Here is a 7,347-nt window from a genome sequence, read left to right on the forward strand (position 1 = left end):
TCACAAAGACCTGGTGTCCTTTGACGACAACGTTACGGAATTGGCAAATTACGATTATTTTATTGTCATTTTAACTTATCCCTTAACTGCATCCGTCTGTCTGTCTATCTGTCTGTCGGTGTGTGAATGGGTGTTTAAGATCCAAGAATGTTGCATTTATCTCAAAATTAATTAGATTGCCTTTGTCCATCGAAAGTTACATTTTCCATCATAACTTGTTACTGATTCTTTCAATTCTATAGTTGGTCCTCTTGTTTGTAAAGTCTGGTTGGGAACAATCGTTGACGTCACCAAATGCTTTCATTTCATTGGGTTGCAAATCCAGTGATTGCGAGGCTGAATTGATTTTTATTGTTACCCCTGTGCCATATATTTCTACCTATTTATATAGAAATTGAGAAACGGAACTGTTGTGTCAGAAGATATGAAATGGTTTAATTTGGCACCTAGAATATTGAAGTTGCTACCTAGAGGTACGCGTAAGACATTTGTCAGCTGAATCATCATCTGCACACATTGAAATAGTGACATGAGCATAATTTATTTAAAAAAATATAATAGATGCTAGTATTTTAATGAAAAGCAGGAAGCCATTTCACTGATGTATTATAACAGACCATTGAACAAACACCAGATACTGTTTTGCCCACTCGGTGTTTTGCCCACAACAGTTCCTTGTGACTGACGATTCCCCCGACTCACTAACCTCTGGTTACGAACAACATCCTCCTCCTGATCAGTCCTATATGGCCTACCTTGCATCTTATGCTGCGAGCATCTTGTTCTGGAATTTAAAACCACAGATGATCTTTCTTTTTATCGGCTCTCTTTAATTATACTAGAAATTTATAGATTTCTGTGAGACCCTCCGCTCATTCCTCCAAACTTCGATGATCATAGTATTAACAGAGCCAATCTTTCTTCATACATCAGTATTGACATTCCACGTCTCAGTCTGGTAAACCTTCATTGTTCTCCTTCAAAAGTCAGTACATCCTTCCTCAAACAATGAGACCAGAACTGCACACAATACTCAGATGTATTCTTACAAATAATTAATGATGCTCATGCTGAAAGGACAAATGGTAGAGTGGTGGAGATGCTGAGGAAGGGAGTTCCAGAGCCTTGATCATCAAATATGGAGAAAAAGCCCATCAGCATTGCTTCAAAAGAATTGCTAATTCACAAATGTTAAAATAAGCGTCATGTAACTTTCCTGTTACGATATAGAGATGTAAAAGCTTGTATAGACCAAAGTGGATGGGAATTTTGCAAATTCAAAACAAAGTATTAGAAATTTAATTGTGACACCGTTCTCCAGCACGCTTAAATGCAGTTAATTGAACGCTACACATAATGAATAAATTGACTTCATGTGATTTAGGCTATGGACAGCAGAAATTTGGGTGAGATTAAGACCCGTGATCGTGAAGGTCGCAGCCTGATTATGCCAGCATTGAAGCGGTGATAACTTCAGGGTAAAACATGGAAATTCAGCCATGACGGCTATGATAATGCTATTCTTTTAACAAGGTGATGTCCTTGGTTTCTTTCTCAGAGATTGTAAAAGACGCAGACTCTGAAAAGTCTAAGTTGAAGGATTTTAGGGCCAATTTGATTACAGCTAATAGATACTGCCTTTTAAGGCAAAAGGCTTTTAAGATGAAAAAACACAAACTTGTACAATGGACTTGTACTTCCGAGTCAGCTACTCTCTGGTTCGGTTTTTAATATTAACAGTACTGTTGTGAAGCTGCTGGACCAAAAGAAAAAGGTCCTGGCTGATACTCTCTCTATGTCTGACATCTCTCCTGTATAGCCCTGTGTTTGACTTTATATTTTGTACAAAATGGTGTTTATGGGGATTGTTGCAAGCAGTTGAAACAGCGTCATTAGTTTGGGGTAATGTGTTGGGCTTTTGGATCGTTTAAGTTGTTCAGTACTCTGTTCTCTTCTGTTTGTGTTTCATTTGGCCAGCTTGGAAATAAATTCTGTATTATTTAAAACTATGTGGTTTGTTCAACTGCATCCTTCCTGGAATATCCACGGTGCTTAAAAGAATTAGCAAAGTTAGGGTCTGGGCTACTTTCTTGAAATGTTTTGAGGGGGGGCTGGGTTGGTCCATAACACTGCTGAAGATCCTTGTTTTTAAAACTTCCTCACTCATTATTCTATACCTGTGTAGGCTTTCAATTGACCAATATTGCATCAATTTGTTATTTCAGCGCTTTCTCAAACCATTTTTAACTATACCATTTGCTTGTTGCATTTCTGTAACTTCTGAAAACTTATTTTTTGTTCAGGCATTTAATGGCATGAATTTCCGTCCTCACTATTGACCATGTGAATCTTTAAGCAATCAATTTAAATGTACTTTGGATTTCCTGTGAGTATACCATGAACTGAGACTTCATTCTTGAATTCTCCTTTTCATTTCCACTTTGGTACAACTTGCAGAAGTAATATTTAATTAATGTATTTGCTGGGCTCTATATACGTTAGCCCATTAGTAATTCACAGATTATGTCTTTACAGTGAATGTCCAATTTGTAACTATCTTTTCCATGATGTCTTTTTATAATTCCACTTTTGTCATCTCGTGTCTAGATTTTAATTAACATACTCACATCACTTTGTATGCTTGCATCAAAAGTGGGCTGTGTGCTCCTAATCATGGTTCTCTACACATATCTATCTGTAACATTGACCCATGAAGTTCTAAAAGCAAACTGAGAACAGGTAAGGGGAAGAAAGCAACAAGCCAATGAATTCGACCAGCTGCTACCCTGAATGGATATCCAATTTTTCCACACTAATTTTCTATGCATTCGCACTAGCTGACCAATTGATATACCAATTGTGTAGTGTAATCACAATTGATCACATTAGAATATGCAGGAGACAACGAAATTGTAGTTGACACACAAAAATATTTTGAACTGTTCTGATGTTATCCGCCTTTTTGACTATTCATGACTTAGCTTGTTGGCGATTATCATTTTGTTCTCAGTAAAGTGCAGTGTCTCCCAAAGTATCAACTTCGTTGCTTTGGCAGCTGCTGTACACTGGCAGTTAACATTTTTGTTATATTGAAACAGCCTTATAAAACATGTATCCTATTCAGATCCTTGCTCATCAGTCTGACATGAGTTCTCAGTCGTAACAAAACAATTGCTTTCCGTGATAGTTCAGTTAACCTTCCCAAACCACTCCTTTGTATTGCTTTGATTTGATTTTCTGTATGAAGTTGCAGATGATAAGTTGCATTCCAGAAGCAACTATTGTTGCGTCATTTCCATCTTTTGTAATGAGATGTACGATGGGCATTTAGATTTCAGGTTCTGTTGGCCTTTATATTATAATTGATAGCATTTTTGGTTTATGTTACAAAAAATACTGCTTTGTTTAACTTTATGGAATGTAAATGAATTTAAAATGCTGACTAAGTAATAATTAACAAATTTAAAGTCGTTGTTCAATTCATCAACTCAGAAATGTAGCATGACAGAAAAATAACCTTCAGAGCTGACGGCAGTGTAACAGTACCAATCAGAATGATGCAGAGAGGAGAACCAATGCAAGTGCATGGGTTTGCTCTTTCATACCATCTATTTCACTTTTGTGTAGATGACAACTGTAGTCTGGTCCTTAAATTGGTAGCTCAAAAATCTCTATTGCAAATGAAAATATTGAGAAATGCAATATAGCTAGCCCAGGAGGCTGGGTTCAAGATTTTTTTGCACAAATTCGTGTATCCATGGAATGACACATATTGAGCGAAGGTGGTGGTGGTGGTTGGTCCGGGTGTCCCAGTGGAGGAGGCCCAGGACCGAAGGTGGTGGTGGTGGTGGGGGGGGGGGGGGAAGGGGGGGGGTGTTGAAGTAACAAATTCGTGAAATGAAAATTCATATGAAGAAGAATGTTGCAGTAGATCCATAAGTGGAAAAGGAAAGTATCTATTCAAGAAGAGGGCAAGGTGGAAAACAGGAAACTATGAGCTAGTTAACTTGTTGTCTGTCAGTGGGAGAGTATCAGAATTAGTCATTAAAGGCAATATTGGCTGCATGCTAAGATAGACAGGAAGACCTGATCTGTTTCCTTCGCCAGGAAATCATATTTAAGCAATTGATTGAAGGCCTTTAAATGAGTAAAGTGTGTTTTGGATAAAGCAAAACCTGAAGTAGTTCTGATTTCAATTTCCAGAAGGCATTGGATAACACATCTTATCAACGGGCAGTGTCGAAAATAAAAGTTAATATTGTGGGTAACACATCCAATCAACTCGATACAATACAGCACTGGAACAGGCTCTTCAGCCAATTCCTCACCGTTATTTAAAACACATAATTATTGAACATAAATAGTTGTTATCCCTCTGTTCAACTCCCTTCCCCATGTTTATCAAAATATACCTTTAACGTTGCTGACGTGCCTGCTTCCAACACCTGCAGTGGCAGGGCTTTCATGCACCCACTAACCCTGTGTAAAATATTTTCCCCGCACTTATCCCTTAAATTTCCCTCCTGTAACGTTGAGCATGTGTCTTGTTGGAGTTGATCTTTTCACCCTGGTAAAACCTTCTGACTATACACATTATCTATGCCTCCAATAAATTTGTGGCCTGTCCTAGGAAGTAGTTTACCGACCACAGATGTTACGCTTCCTGGTCTATAGTTCCCAGTTTTTTTCTTTGCAGCCCTTCTTGAATAATGACACAACATTTGCTACACTCCAGTCTTCCGGGACCTCACATGTGACTAACGATGATGCAAAAATACCAGCCAGGGCCACAACAATTTCTTCTCTAGCCTGTTGCAATGTTCTTGGATATAGTTGTTAAGGACCAGGAGATTTATTCACCTTCATAGATTGAAATATGTCCAACACCTCCTCGACTATGGCATGGATTACTTGAAGCCTTTGTAAGGTTAGATCAAGACAAATGAATATTCAAATGTACAAGGAAATACTGTTCATCCGAATCATTCTTTATTCCTAATGGAAATATGATTTAGGGAGTACAATTTTTAAAAAGCCATTGACGCAGGGAAAATAAATTTCAATGAAACATATTAAATACATCACATAATATATGTTTGTTTAACTATTAAATAGTTAACACAGATTATGTGACGATTTTTGTCAAGACCGAGTCAATGTTGAACTTCATTTTCCTATGACTAACACAATGCTCCTTGATTGGTTCGCAGAGTTGACTGAATGGAAGATTAACTCATCTACAGTAGCAACCCAGAGCACGAAATGAATCCCAGAAGAGGAAGTCATCAAGACAGTCCTGCCCTATCATGCCATCATTTGAGGCCTTGTGACACTCAGGTTAAACTCAATAACCTCTGTCTGTCTTTAGTGAGCGAGTTAAAAGCTACTCTTTAAACGTGATAACTCAATTCAGAGGACAGTATTACTCTGTTTTAAAGTTCAAATGGTAGTATCTAACTAGAATCCTTTCATCTTATTGTGTCTAATATGCTTGCGTTGGATGTGAGACAGTGTGAAGATGTAGTTTTATGTCATAACCCTTGATCACAGCAATATTTGTACGGACTGACAATTATGGAAACTTTATGAAATGCATAGGTTTATTTCTTTGAACATCTTGGATAAAAGAACGGTTTCCAGAATTGATCACAAAGTAGAAGTGAGTTGCAAAGAGAAATGAAAACGAAAATTTCCCATTTCCAAATTCAAGCCTTTATTAATCACAGTGAAGGCTATGAAGAAAATTTAATTAACAATAGAAAAGTCCAAGCAAGTCCCAGTGACAAATGGGCTAATGTACACACTGAAGGTGAAACTTTCCACCGAGAGCTGTGTGTACCATTTTAACTCTGAATCATTGTCATTATGTATGAAAATAGTAACTGGAATTCTGCCAGAGTGAGGCGTCTGCGTGGATTGGAGGTGAGGCCCCAGCACGTGGATAAGCGGCAAGTCCCCAACATGGACTGCAGGCGAGACCCTGGTACAAAATGGAGACAATGTCCTGTTGTGGCCCCGTCCAGCGCAGACTGACTGGGATGGGAGGACTGTAAATTATACACTGTTTGTTTCTTGATTTTTCTATTTTATTCCTATGCTGCACTTTTTATTGCTTTGTTTTGTATTTTATATCAAAGAATCTGTACTTGATCATGTGTATCTGTGTAAATCTGTATGTAAGATGGCGCCATAAGTGGTGACTTGTAAATTTTTCATTGAACTTATGTGAGTGTTTGTGACAATAAAGCTATACCTAATTCTAGATTACAGACATGGGATCACTGCAACACTTCAAAAGAGTGTTCAGCCCTGCCTAATGCTTCTTATAATAAGCTTAGCAACCATAGTAACATCATCGCCAGCATCTCATCCATCATTTACTATTTCCTGCATATTGTGACAATGTTTCAAAGTTAGAAAGATGTGACACAATTGAGAGTGGTGATTATTAAATTAATAGATTGTATTGAAAACATGTTCCATTGGGGAATAAAGACATGAGGGGACGAGGCAAGAAATCCGATGTGAGCAAGGTATAGAAGTCATTGGCTTGATATTGCACGTCAGACAAGACAATACATATGGATTTCTCGGTATACTTCACCTCAAATAGAATGACAAGCTAAATAAACTCATAAAATGTGCTAATTATCTAGCAGAAATTTGTAACAAATTGACTTGCTGGATGCTTCACCATTTTCATTAGCTCTTGTCTAAATTTAGTCTGGGTCACTGCATAAATAAATGTGTTTGTGCAGCAGCTCAAAAGCACAAGCATGTATCCAGTTTCTTGAAGGATATAAATGGGGTCATTGTAACCCATGTAAGAATAAGCATTAACAATTCGATAATACATATAATGGATCGTGAATGTCAGCCATAATGACAGAAAATTGCCAGATATACTGAACAGTAAAATTATGGACTTTCTTCTGTTCTCCATCTCAGGATCTTGATTATTTTCTGACCTGATGTGAACACGAAATGTCTTACGTGTTTTGCTGACCAGCAAGATGTATCTCACGGTGAAAGCATTGAGCACCAAAACAATCAGAAATGGTAGAAAAGGATTTGTTATGCAGCCAAAGTAAGAGAATCCAAGCCACAGGTGAGATATATAAAAGCTTGACCTTATTTGGCAATACCAAGGCAAGTTGTTAATTATGTACATAGGTTCGTATACAAAGTACCAGGGAATGTCCTTCAAACTACTAAGGGTGAATACCATCCCTACTACCACCGCTGCAGTTTTCTGTGTGCAATATTTTGTCTTCAGCTTCTGACAACAGATGGCTATGAAACGATCAAAAGTAAATGCAACAGTAAACCAAACAGAGCAATCTCTTG

General features: G+C 37.7%; 1 long non-coding RNA gene across 1 annotated transcript; it reads left to right on the forward strand.

Annotated features, from left to right (window-relative positions):
- The first annotated feature begins 1,417 nt into the window (after positions 1-1,417).
- On the forward strand, positions 1,418-6,616 carry LOC122548325. The gene is made up of 3 exons (XR_006311211.1): positions 1,418-1,533; positions 5,211-5,337; positions 5,880-6,616. It is a non-coding gene; the product is annotated as an uncharacterized LOC122548325 (long non-coding RNA).
- The last annotated feature ends 731 nt before the right edge of the window (positions 6,617-7,347 follow it).

This window comes from Chiloscyllium plagiosum, unplaced genomic scaffold (assembly GCF_004010195.1).
Source record: "Chiloscyllium plagiosum isolate BGI_BamShark_2017 unplaced genomic scaffold, ASM401019v2 scaf_280, whole genome shotgun sequence".
Lineage (NCBI taxonomy): Eukaryota > Metazoa > Chordata > Chondrichthyes > Orectolobiformes > Hemiscylliidae > Chiloscyllium > Chiloscyllium plagiosum.